The sequence below is a fragment of the Strigops habroptila genome, unplaced genomic scaffold (genome assembly GCF_004027225.2).
Source record: "Strigops habroptila isolate Jane unplaced genomic scaffold, bStrHab1.2.pri NW_022045628.1_ctg1, whole genome shotgun sequence".
NCBI lineage: Eukaryota > Metazoa > Chordata > Aves > Psittaciformes > Psittacidae > Strigops > Strigops habroptila.
The window spans coordinates 575,434-589,046 of NW_022651105.1; the positions used below are offsets into that span (position 1 = coordinate 575,434).

Consider the following 13,613-nt stretch of genomic DNA (forward strand, 5'->3'; position numbering starts at 1 on the left):
TGAACGCTGCCAGGGATGGAGCATTCACCACTTTTTGGGCACCCTGTTCCAGCGCCTCACCACCCTCACAGGGAAGAACTTCTTCCTTATATCCAACCTGAACTTCCCCTGTTTCAGTTTGAACCTATTGCCCCTTGTCCTATCACTACAGTCCCTAATGAAGAGTCCTTCTCCACAATCCCTGTAGCCCCCTTCAGACACTGGAAGCTGCTCTGAGGTCTCCACGCAGCTTCTCTTCTCCAGGCCCAACAGCCCCAATGTTCTCAGCCTGCCTTCATACGGGAGGTGCTCCAGCCCCTGCTCATCCTTGTGGCCTCCTCTGGACTTGCTCCAACAGCTCCATGTCCTTCTTACGTTGAGGATACCAGCACTGCACGCACTGCTGCAAGTGAGGTCTCACCAGAGTAGAGGGGCAGGATCACCTCCTAACTAAGATCACCTTCTATGTAAGTAACATGCACAGCATCTGTAGCATAAAGCATCTTTCATTCCTAATTAAGCGAAGGAGAAGGAATCGGACCCCGCAAATGCCATGTGAACAGTTCACAGCACCTCCCTTTTCTGCATCCTCCGCTTTTCCACCCATCTTGGCCATATACTTGTGTGAAATCTGTATGTTTGCCAAAGCACTTGCCGTCAGTGCTCACAGCTCTGCTCATTACTAAGGTGTGGGTGCTAAATTGGAAGTTCAGGGGAAGGAATTATGAAGCTAGCCCACAGGAATGAGTTCAGCCACTGCAGACAGCCCAGAGCTATTAGGAAACTATTACTAGCAGAGGCATTTCATTCCAGAGAAGAGTGAGCAACCGGTCCTTGGTTACATTCATGCAGGAAAAGCACCCAGTTTCAGTTGATTTTCCCATCCTGGCTCCTTTAATAGCGCTACTGCTTGGGTATGATTAGGCAGGGGGTTGGGGAACCCCCACTTTTCCTCTGATGGCACATCATTTGCAATTCAGAACTTCCTTACAGTGACTCAAGGCAGAACGTTTTCATTTAGAAAAGAGCAGAATTGGAGGAAAGAAACAAATTCCGGGCTTCAAAATGAGACTTAATTAAGCCTCTACAAGTGCCACAAGCTGGAGGTTGAGGACACCCTGCAGGTACCTCGAAATAGGAACGTTCATGAAGAACCAAAGCTTTGCCAAGCCTTTTTCTCTGTATTTTTTTTTTCTTTGTTTTCATCTTTTTTTCTCCTTAATACAAGTAATTTTGGGGCAACACATCCAGTGCAGCAACCCTCTGACCTAGACAGAGGTGCAAAAAGGACCACATTCCACACATCACATGCTCCTGACCTCAGTCATCCTAAGCTCTCACTACAGACAGCTATTTCAGGGGTAGAAACCTGACATAAAGACAAACTGTGGTAACCTGAACCTTTGACAAAGCATTAAGACAAAACCCAAGTAGCCAAAAACCAAGAACAGCCTCAATAGCTCTAAACATTTACCCGTGGTAGGACAGTGCTGCTGTGCCACACTCCACTCATGCCATCCATAGGCAAGGTAACAGGCAGGTTTGGAAGGTTTCATTCCAAAAGACGAAGCAAAGAAAAGTCAGAAGACAAAGAAGCTGCAAGAAAAGGCAACAGCCTTCCCAGTGCTGCCCAGCAGTCACAGCCAAAGATCCATCTCCTGCATATCCCGGCCAACAGTGGGTCAAGACCAGGGTCAAAAGGCTTCTTTCAATGGAAGGCAGAGCAGCCACCACCTATAGATTCTACAGATCAGGCCAATTCCTTTTGACACAGGAATCCCGACCCAGCAATGCTGTGCAGTTCCTCATTGTCATGCAAATATCCCTCGGAAATACAAAGCCAGGGGGAACCCGTGTACATATACATCCAGCCCCAGGGCATCCTACTAGTCAAGGGAATTAAGGAGCTGTGATTTATAAGGAAGCATTGGCCCTTAAAAATAGATAATGAATAAAAATCTTACCATTTAGTTGCTTATTGGTGCTCTGGCAGCTCAGCCTGATAAGAAAATAACCATAAGTTCAACCTCTATATCCATCTACCCCCAATTCACCTTAAATCAGGATCATTTAGCCCCCCAAGGCATACCTTTAATTAACCCCTCCCCCCAAAACACAAAACCAACCAAACCAAAATACCCCACAACCATCTGAAACCAAGAGCACACACTTGGGAGTTAGTTTGAAAGAGAGAAAGCTAGCACTAAGTAGGACAAATACAGACAACGCTGATGATGACCTGGTTTAGTGTATTGCATTTCACCACAGGAAAAGAGGAGAAATGTGCCATCACAGCAAAACTGGTAGCTCTATAATAACCTCAGAGTGTTGAGCAGTAACACTGCTCTAGGATTTCTCTGTGTTGCTGATGGCATAAATAGTAGTGGGGAATTCAGTGCGAGGGATCTGCTCTCAGGTGAATATAAGAGTCTGTAATTTCAGACACAGAAATGGCTTCTAATTACAGCAAGAGAAGGGAGAGCTGTGAAAAGAGTGAGGAAAAAAGCTAATCTGGCTGCTTTTGCAAGTGCTAAGAGGTTCCATTGGCAACTGAAGGCTGCCATGTGCCTGGTCAGTTTGAAAGTACAAGTCCAAACATATCCACCTTATCCTCCCATACACTTAAAGCACATTTCATGGGAAAGGAGGAGTGAGAGATGCTCTTCTACGTTACCTACTGATTTTATACAGTAGATATTGAGGACTGAAATCATTTGTAACCCAGTGTTTGCATAAGTCTTGTGTTTCACATGGACATCAACCCTAAACCAAGCTCCTATTAGAACCAAAATCATTAGAGGCTACAAAAATAACCAGCCTCTGGTGGCTGAAACAGCCTTCCTCAAGAGGGCATTACCCCCGATCCCTTTGATGGGGAGCGTGGAGCTCTACATACCACTGCTCATCCTCCCCATCTCATTTTTCAGCTTTAAAAGAATTAAATAAAATGGAAATTATATTGCTCTGAGAACCCTTGTCTAATAACAAAAAAAATAGGCCCTGACAAGCCATCAGGGGAACAAGAACCACTCCAAGCGCCCTTTGCTGTTCAGCACGTGCTTAGAATGAAAGGAGCCCGTGGCTCTATTTGCATTGAAAATGGAAGGTAAAAATGATCAAAATCAGGTGTTTTTTGGCCACGTGATGTATTTCAGCCCCGCAGCAGCTGAGCAGGACAGACGGCAGCTCCAAGCACAGCTATTTCCAACTTCACAAGGACGTCACCCATGCAACCCGTGCCAGGGACCGTGCTTCGTTCCAGCTGGAAACAAAGAGCGAGTCCATGCCTCAAGTCTCTTGTGGTGAGGAAGTGGAGGGAGGAGAAAGAAACAGGTTCAATTCTAGCAACAAGCCTAAATAGATCACAGAATCAACCAGGTTGGCAAAGACCTTTAAGATAATCAAGTCCAACCATCACCCCAGCACTGCCAAGGCCACCACTAACCCACGTCACTAAGGGCCTCATTTACACAGTTTTCGAGGCCCTTTCAGTGTTTTAAAACCATAAAGAGAAGGAAATACATATTTGTTTAACCCCACTTTTTCACAGTGAAGAAATGCCTGTGAACCCTTGACAGAGGAAACATGCTGCCCTTCTGCCACTGCACTTCATCGCTTCCGAAGGATGCTCAGCTGCTTTGCAACCATCACAGACCTCCTGCCAAGTGCTGGTGGCCCTTCCTTGCAGGGTCTTCTCCAGGAGAGCCACCTTCGCTGTTTGCAGCCACAGCAGGGCAGCGGACTCAGGTTCACAGAAGGTGATAGCTGGTGCCAAATGCAGTTCTCTCAACCATTTTCTCAGGTTTAACCAGTTCTACAGGGCAGGGTTCATGCTCACAGCAGGTATAGCTTTAAGCAGACAGACAGTACTTTGGAGACAGATCAGGGCTCATGCTCCCCATGTTCCACATCTAAAGGACATGAAGCAGCTTTCCAGCAGGAACTCCCAGCTGTGGTTGAGGCAGTCCTAGTCCCAACCAGCACCATGCCTGGGGACACCAGGTTGAGTTCATGGTCATGTAGCTACATGACCTCTTGTCCAGACTTGGCTTGCAACCAGCACAGGGGCACACACATACTCCAAAAGCAATGTTTCCCATCATTATTTATTATGCAGGAATACAAAAGCCCAGCACACAGCACACCAAGGGGACACTTCTGATTCTAACAACTGTTGCATACCATGAATCCACAGAATACCTTAGGTTGGAATGGGACCTCCAAAGCACATCAAGTTTAACCCCCAAATCATGCTTCCGTCTGGCTCCAGTCACAATCTAAAGTGACAGGCAAAGCCCAAACTGTTTTCAAAGCCAGTAAAATGAGGGAAAATGCCCTTTCTGAATATAAAGGTCACCTGGGAAGATGATCTAAGTAAGCCAGCAACACAGAGACTTCAGCACGAACATGGAAGGTCTTCTTCCAATACAAAAGTCAGGCTGCACCTCCAGCTCCACCTTGTATATATAATAGATATATATACACATATAAAGTCAGAGCAGCAGTTACATCACCGTTGTACTATGACATAGAGGAGATGCTTTCCAGGCACTATGAAGAGAAAGACACCGATTCCCACCCAAATATTCCTGCTTGATGCATTTGGAGACACGCACCTCTGCACCAACACACACTTCATTTAGTGTTTGTCCACCACGGGGAGCAGATGAGCCTGTGCTTGAAATCAAGCTGCTGACTTTGCTAAACCAGAGCCCGGGTGACATTTTCTAATCAATAGCTGTTATTTTCATCACAAGCAAGGCTCCCAGCATCCATCCCAGACAACAGACAGGCAAATACACCTCCAAAATCCAAAGCATATCTGTCTTAAGAGTCGATTCCATTTCACATCAGATTGCAAGAAGAATAAAACCAGTCAGTGACGTGGGCACAAGCTATTAACTCTTCTAGTATAGCAATTTAAAAGCTTTGTTCATAAGCTGCCTGTCTGCCTGCCTCCCACCTCCTATCACTTCCACTCTTCCCTGCAACTCCAGAACTTCCCAGCTCAGGAAGTTCAAAGGCAAGCAGAGGTCAGCGTTACCTGCTACCTTTAAAGACCAGCACAGCAAGAAATGCCAGACTTGTAATGTGCATGAGTGCCACAAACTGCTCTGAAACGGCTGAGATTGAGCACTGAGGAGAGTCACGCGTCATGTGCAATTGTTTCGATAAAGATAAGACTCAGACAATGGAGCCACAAAATGCTTCTTTTTGATACCTTGTGAAGGGCACGCTGCAGTAGAGACAATAACAATGCTAACATCGGGCAAGACTGAGGTTTAACAAAACCTTCCCACTTTTAGCTCACGAAAGCCTGGATGAAACCAGCTGGGTGTCCCAGAGCATCCCAAAGAATATCAATAATTCAGCTTTGAATAAGAAAGGCAAAAGCAGTGAAAGGAGGAGCTATTTGGGCTTTGCAGGATTGCACACAGCACATATGACAGGGCTCAGCAGAGGCTCAGTGATCCTTGAAATGTGGCTGGAAGTGTGATTGTTACCCATTAGAAAAGAATATGCACAGATTTCAAAGACACTCTGCTTCATGGCGAACTCCTGCCACTCTGGGGCTAAGTGTTGCCAGTTTGCCCAGGCTAATTGCTCTTCTAAAACAGGCCACAGAGCTTGGCACTGGGTCAGAGAAGTGGAGATTCTCTTTGTTACCAAAAGAAATAAAATAAAAAATAATTAAAAATTAAAAATAAATAAAAATAGATCAGTGCAGCTTCTCTTTGGAGATGTCAAAGAATTTTCCTGCCACAAAATTCCCTGTGTTCAATCCATAGGAATGTTTCCTCTATTACAGTAGGAATAAATCTTACATGCAGATGACATTGATGTTTCTCCATGTTCTAAAATAAGTAAAAAGAGGAACATCTGCCCTGACCGAAGGTCTCTGCCCTGACCCAAGGTCTCTGTCCCAAGCAACCTACGAGCAGGCTGGGAACCAACACTTGGAATGAAAACAAATCAAATCCCAGTTTTGGACTGGGGAGTGGCCTATCTGTGAACCTCACCTGTGAGCATCAAGGCCATGTGTTCACCTTGCAACGATCTGCCCAATTTTCTTATTCCCTCTGAGGGACAACCAAGACATGAACCCTTCCCAGGACAGAGGGGAAGCATGAGCAACAAGAGGGAATCCAGTTGAAACCAAGCAGCAAATAAAACACTCCTTGGTGCACACCAATGAAGTTCACCTTCATTTCAACCATGACCACCATCACCTAAAACTCTTCTGTGATGGGGAACAGAGATGCACACAGATCTGCAAATCCAACAGGAAACATTTAGCTTTCGTCCATCCATCTCCTCCGTCGTTCAAAGGCTGACCAAACAGGGGCATTGGACCAGATGACTTTTGAAGATCCCTTCCAACCCAAACTATTCTATGAAACAAGGAGCCCACGTGGAAAGCCACCTGCATCCTCCTCATCTGAGTGTTCAGTGTCTCCCTGCAGCATCCCAACCTGGGGTGCACAGAAAGTATTGGTGAAAAGGAAATTTTATATATATATGTATATATACAGTCATTTAGTACCTACTTAATTCAAGCAATTTGTGTGTTCTTTGGTGGGTTCTTTTATAAAGTAGGAGTAACCCATCAGCCTGATGGTACTGATGGGTTGATAAGCTGTCACCATGCCATTTCATCAACCGTCTGTAGGAAAACCCACTCCAAACACCCACCACCAGCAGTGGTGAGTAAAGGTGATTGAAAGAGATGGGAAAAGCTTCACGTTCCCTGCCTGTTGGGGTTTTGGGTTTGATTTGAGAGGAAGAAGAGGAACTGAACCCTTCCAAGATGTGATGAGACACGTTACATAAGAATGATCCATGCTTATCTGGGAGCATGTTTCTCAGAAGCAGCCCACCCTATTCATGTCACTACCAGAACCTGCCCCACCTGAGCGTTACATTTTACTCTTGAGGCCAACAGGGAATTGAATACACTGCTCCTGCCAGGAGACAACACCAACTAGGCTTTGGGCTGTAAGCTTGCTAATTTAGCCTTCAAACAAGCTGCCATGCAAAGTTCCTGGCACCCATAGTGCAGCACCCCTGGAGACCTCTTTCCTGCTGCCATCAGGGCCCTTGGTCAGGAGTATCTGGTGCTGAAGGGCACAGGAACCTCTTGCTGAAGAGCAAGTCCTTCACCGTCCTCAGCAGCAGTGAGCTGCTGAGAATTGTTTGATGGGGTTTTCTGGCAGCAGATGGGGGTTTGGAACTAGATGATCTTCAGGTCTTTTCCAACCCAAACCATTCTATGATTCTAGGAGATGACCGTGATAGTCCTTTTTTCCAAGGTAACAACTTCCTCCTCTCCAAAGAACCCACATTAAACACCTCATCTGGAGCAAGAGCAAGAACTCTGCCCAGCTCCAACCTGCAAAGTGGGAGTGCAAACATCCATAACTCCCCCTTGAGCTCAAACCCACCAGCTCCAAGTAGGACGTTGCCCCCCATGACAGCAAAAGACATCCTAAACATGCTGCTTATTTCCAACAGAAGATTTCGACTTGGCAATTGACAACCACAGGAAGGTGGGACTTTCTGTAGTGGTTCCTTGCTCCACTGCAAGAGCCTTGGGTGACATGGTCTAGGGTGAGGCATCCCTGCCCATAGCAGGGGTCTGGAACTAGATGATCTTCAGGTCTTTTCCAACCCAAACCATGCCATGATTCTATGATTCTAGTAACACAGATGTCTAAAAACATCACATCAGCTCCCAAAATGACACACATTAACCAGCCTTAGGAACATCAGTGCAAAAACCAGGCAGGGGATGAGATTATCCCCTGGGAAAAGCATGGATCCAGCATGCAGCAGCCCCATTCCCAAGTGCACATCACCAAAGCCAGGCGTAGAATGGGCCCTCTCGTGGTAAGCGCAGCGAGCAGGCACTGCACTGAAGCAAAATGCTCCAGCACCAGGCAAGCCGGTAGGTAGCAGAGAGAAAATGCTGCACTGCCTGCGGCGATACTGGAGTCACCCAGGTTACCAACCTGGGAAATCATACGCAAGATTAAAGCCAGACCATTTCTCCCTAATTTATGTAAAGGGAGAGGGAGAACGGCCACTTCTATGAATTGTGATCATCCGGCACACACAAAAATTCAGCATTAAGCACAACCACTGCTGTTTTCTTGTCTTTCAAGGCTACAGAAGGTATTTTTAAACTTTAAAAATATCACTCAAGTATCCTACGTGCTTCACAGCAAGAGTTTTCACTCACAGCTGCAGAATGCAAATATATATAGACATATTTAGCTCTGCTAGGAGATTCTGGGGCTCTTGTAGAGCAACATCTTCCTTTGCTAAAGCACAAGCCCGTTTTCCAAGGGATTTTCCGGGTAAACAGGCCCTCAATCCCAGCCGGCACTGCTCTGCTCCCCAGCGCGACGTCGGAGATTTTCTCCCGTTTGAGCAGCCTCAATCCGGCTCCATCGGCTGTGTATTCCTGCCGCTATTCCGACTGCAGGGAATCACCTCAGGCAGCCTCAATGACACAGCCAGTCACCCCCAACACCAACACTACACTCGGCGGTGACTGTAGCATCGGTCGCCCCGTGACAAAGAGCGAACCCAAAGGTGTGAACGCCGGCTGCCATCCCGAGGCTGTGCCACCCTCGAGATGTAGAGAACCGGGACTGCCAACGGAGCAGGGAATGTTGATCACGCCGGTACCGTTTCCAGAAGAAAAGGGCGGGGGGGGGGGGGGGGGAAATCCACGCAAAGCGGGATGAAAGTATCAATAACCATCACGTTCACGACCCCGAGATGCCCACTAGGAACCCTCCTGCCTTGCAAACATCCAGTCCCTCGATCTCAGCGGCTCCGCGTTCCAGCGTGTGCCTGCGGTGGGAAGGGTGGATCCTACCTCGGGAAGAGCGTTACACCGAGCAGGGCGGCGAGCGGCACATCTGACAGTGACACTGCAATTTATCAACAACCGGGAGCGGGAGAAGAAAATCACCGTAAATCAAGAAACCATCCCTCCGGGCTCGTCCCTTCCGTGTAAAAGCGCGGTAAGAGACGGGAAGTGCGGAGGACACGCACTGGCAGGGAGGGGGGACGGACCCCAGTTCCGCAGCGCTGCTGGGGAAGGATGGAGGTCGGTCGGGCGCGCCCCACCGGCCCCTGCCCGGCCGCAGCCCCCACCTCCCAGCTCATCCCGCACCGCGGTGAGGACGGTAACCGGTAGCACATCCCCGCGGAGCCCTGCGCTCACCTCTCCTGCTGTGAGCCTACAGGGGCGGCATCACTCCGGCCGTGTCCCCCGCTCCTCCTCCTCCTCCTCCTCCTTCTCCACCTCCTCCTCCTCCTCCTCCTCCGCCACCGCCGCCGCCGCCCATGGCCGGTAACGCTGCAGCCCCGCCGGGGAACGGCGGAGCATCCCGCACCGGCGGAGCCGGGCAGAGCCGCTGCCGCAGGGGCCGCCCCGCCCCGGCTCCGCGCAGCGGCGGCGGCGGAGGAGGAGGAGGAAGAAGAGGAGGGGAAGGGGAAAGAAGGCGGCGCGCCCCGCCCCGCCCCGCCCCGCCCGATGGCCGCAGCCCCGGTGCGGCGACTGGAGAGGGGAGATGCGGTCCCCCTCCGCTTGGTACCGAGCAGTACCCACAGCGGATCCCTCTCCCTGTGGTCTGGTATTGGGGTAGGAGGGAGCAGCATCCCCCTGTGATGGGAACCCGCTGAGAGCCGAGGAATTAATCACGGCACCCCAGAGTGGTTTGGGTGGGAACGGACCTTAAAGATCATCCAGTTCCAGCCCCCTGCCATGGGAGAAGAGGGGGACAATTCCCTTCCTCGACCTGCTGCTCACCCTCTGGGGGTGCAGCCCAGCACACGGGGGGGTTCTGGGCTCAAGTGCACGCTGAAGCGGGGTCACATTGAGCTTCTCATCACACAACACCCCCAAGTCCTTCTCCTCAAGGTTGCTCTCCATCCAGTCTCTCCCAGCCTGGGTTTGTGCTGGGGATTGCCTGTTAACTGAGGAATTGAGGTTGTCCATTAATCGCTGGTTAATTACAAGGCACTGGTAGCTGCAGATGTTAAACATTTACAAAGGAATTTTAGGACGCGGAGGTAGTCCAAAGGCCACGAGGATGAGCAGGGGCTGGAGCATCTCTCAGCGCAAAGAGAGGCTGAAACAGGCGAAGTTCAGGTTAGATAGAAGGCAGAAGTTCTTCCCTGAGAGAGTGCTGAGGCGCTGGCACAGGGTGCCCAGAGAAGCTGTGGCTGCCCCATCTCTGGCAGTGCTCAAGGCCAGGTTGGACAGGGTTTGGAGCAATGGGGTCTAGCAGGGTTAAGTGCCTTCTTTTGGTTCTGGTGATGCCTAGTGAGGCTAGTGGCATGGTCTCTTTCCATAGAATCCCCAGTAACCAGCACCAGGGGAGGTTTAGATTGGATATTAGGAAAAAATTCTTCACCAAAAGGGTTGTCAAGCATTGGAAGGCTGCCCAGGGAAGTGTTCAAGTCACTGTCTCTGGAGGTATTTAAGACATTTGGACATCGCACCTAGGGACAAGATTTAGTGGTGGACTTGGCAGTGACAGGTTTATGATTGGACTCGATCTTAAGGGTCTTTTCCAACCCAAATGATTCTATGAGTCTATTCTGGTGCACAGCTGAAGAGCACCACAGGGGCTTCAAAGGGCCAGGCTGGTTCAGCTCTTGGACCACATCTTGTATTGGGTCAGGTTGGGCTTGGTGGAGCATTTATTTCCTATTTATTATCCTATTCCATGTAATTTGAAGAGCACAAAAGTGGAGCAGGGATGTCTGCATGAGGGGCGCAATGCTGAACCACCCGCCCTGCACAGGGTCACTGTGCTTTTGCTTAGTGGCCTCTTGTAGTGAGAAACTGCCTCCTGTTCTCTCGGGTGTAAAATGTAGGTGTAGGTGGTGAAATCCATGGAAGCAAAGGAAGGAAAAAACCCTGCAAAATACTCTCTTTGCTGTGCTGGAGGAATCTTTAGTCAAAACAACGACAAACTCTCCAAATCCTTGTTTCACCCTGTGGGATCTTTAAATGGAATGGATTAAAGAGCGTGTTTTGAGGGGTTTTCTTTGTTTTAAGACAATACCTTTTGTGTTGATATGAATAATGGCTTACCGCAGAGCAGGCTCATCTCCTAAATAACTTTATTAGAGGAACCCAAATGGCAGTGGAATGATTTCTACTCTGTGGAAGGTTTGGGGAAGGAGAATTGTTGCTGAATCGTTACTCTCTCGTGAGTCATGTCTTGGTAATACCAAGTACAAAAAATATCTGGAGACATGATTCATGCTTCTGAGGAGGCCAGGATAGGGCAGGCTATAATATGTACAGCGAGTAGCATCTTCCCCTTCGTGATGAGAGGTAGCTGTGTGCTTGCACATCAGCGTTTTCCACGTAGAGGTGCTAATGGCTCTAATCTGTGCATGGGTGATATTAGTAACTGGATGAGGAGCACAGCTCCGGGCTGAGATGAGAGGTCCCCAGGAATGCGTGGAGGAAAACTGGGTCTGAATGTTCTTCCATTTGGAGAATATTTATTGTAACTGATTCAATTGTGGCTGCAAATCATTTCTGGTTTCCAGATTGAATATTGTGAGATATAGAATCATAAAACCATCGAATCAACCGGCTTGGAAAATACCTCGAAGATCATCAAGTCCAACCAGTACCCCAGGCTGCCAAATCCACCACTAATACACTACACTAATACAGAGCACAAAGGGGCTTGCCCCTCCACCCTCTCCTTCTTGCAGGACCCCTCCACTGATCCTCTGCATCCAGTGGTTTAGAGTGAGCTTTATGCCACTTGATGGGTTGTTTTACCAATTCTCTAATTTTAATTTATTTTAATTTAATTCAATTGTAATATTATATTTTATTTTATTTTCTCCTATTTTATTTTATTTTAATGTTATTTTAAACAACTATGGCATCAGGACTGTATTCTGGCTTCTCTGAGAATAGCCCATGGCTCTATGTGTTAATAGGTGGTGAGGAGTCTTCTCTTTCTGTTTTCCTATATCTCTCTCTGACACTCAAAGAACCTTTCCTGCTTCATCTCCAGCTGTCTCAGGGATTTTTTAGTCCACCTAGGTGTGCTATTTTTGCCTCCATGGACCAGGATCAATGGCAGAGCAGTGAACTTACTGGACATCCTTTAAAGATGCTCCTCAGCTCCTTCTTTCTGCATATTCTTGCTCTTAGAATGGGAATTTTGCATGCTCCCAACGCTGAGAGTCATAGAATCATAGAATGGTTTGGGTTGGAAAGGACCTTAAGATCATCCAGTTCCAACCCCCTGCCATGGGCAGGGACACCTCACAACAGACCATTGTCACCCAAGGCTCTGTCCAACCTGGCCTTGAACACTGCCAGGGATGGAGTTCCAAGTCTATGGGCAACCTGTTCCAGCATCTCACCACCGTCACAGTAAAGAACTTCTTCCTTATATCCAACCTGAACTTCCCCTGTTTCAGTTTGAACCCATCACCCCCTGTCCTATCACTACAGACCCAGATGAAGGTCCCTCTCCAGCATCCTTGTAGCCCCCTTCAGACACTGGAAGCCGCTCTGAGGTCTCCACGCAGCTTCTCCTCTCCAGGCTCAACAGCCCCAGTGTTCTCAGCCTGTTTTCATACAGGAGCTGCTCCAGCCCCTGCTCATCCTCGTGGCCCCCTCTGGACTTACTCCAACAGCTCCATGTCCTTCTGTTGAGGACACCAGATCTGCACACATTGCTGCAAGTGGGGTCTCAAGAAGGCTTTCATGACTCTGCCCTTGATCATTCCATGGCACTTCAGGCCAGGGCTACTCGGTTTAAGTTAGGTAAAAGCATCACATGTGAGGCTGTTTCTCCCCACGTTTTCTTGAGGAGAGCTGTAATACAAGACCCTACATGTAATTAAGGCCAGGACAATTTCCACTGGCTCGATTGCTCTCTGCAGGGCCTGAAAAACTAAATGATGTCCACTGGGATGACAAATAGAAATGCCAGAGAAAATGAGTGTGCTACCTGTGGAGGAGCAGCAAAAATAACTCATCTCTCTGGAGGGTGGGGAAGAGAAGTCGATAAGAAGGGAGTGGGACTGGTTTCCAGTCTCAAGCCCTTTGGACCTACTCTTTGGATCTGTGATAGGTACAGCAGAAGGTACAAGGCAGGTAGGGTTTGGTAACTTCTTCTCTCCAAGGCAGTACCTCCAGGCACTTTGTCTCAATGAAGTGGCCAGTTTCCTAGATGGAAATTCAGATTATGATGGCAAGTGTGGAAGTAAAGATGTAACTGGAAGGGGTTGGGGGGCAGCCAAAATTATTAGGACCCTATGGCTTTTCTTCCTGACCTATTCTGGAAGCTGAAGGTCTCCAGGGTGTTGAGGGTTGATCTGTCGCAGTCTTTGCCCATGTGGTCTCTGCTTTGTTGGGTGAGGAGCAACATGAGTTGGTGCTTCCCAGAGGAGACCCCTGGGAGGTGTTTTGAGCTTCCCAGCATCACAGTACCCATGATGAGCACAGATCCTATTCTCCACCCTGCAGAAGCAGCTCCCAATTCTCAGAGATCTTATACTGAAACAGTATTTTTGAGAGAAATTGAGCCCTTTTTCATCCGAATAATAGACTTCTCTGACCTGAGATGTGT

General features: G+C 48.5%; 1 protein-coding gene across 1 annotated transcript in view; it reads right to left on the reverse strand.

The window, feature by feature from the left end:
- LOC115603280 (leucine-rich repeat and fibronectin type III domain-containing protein 1-like protein) overlaps positions 1 to 9,472 on the reverse strand; it is a 45,047-nt gene extending 35,575 nt beyond the window's left edge. The window contains exon 1 of the mRNA XM_030475049.1: positions 9,215 to 9,472. The gene's annotated coding sequence lies outside the window, so the exon portion shown is untranslated. The remainder of the gene's footprint in view (positions 1 to 9,214) is intronic.
- Positions 9,473 to 13,613: the final 4,141 nt, after the last annotated feature.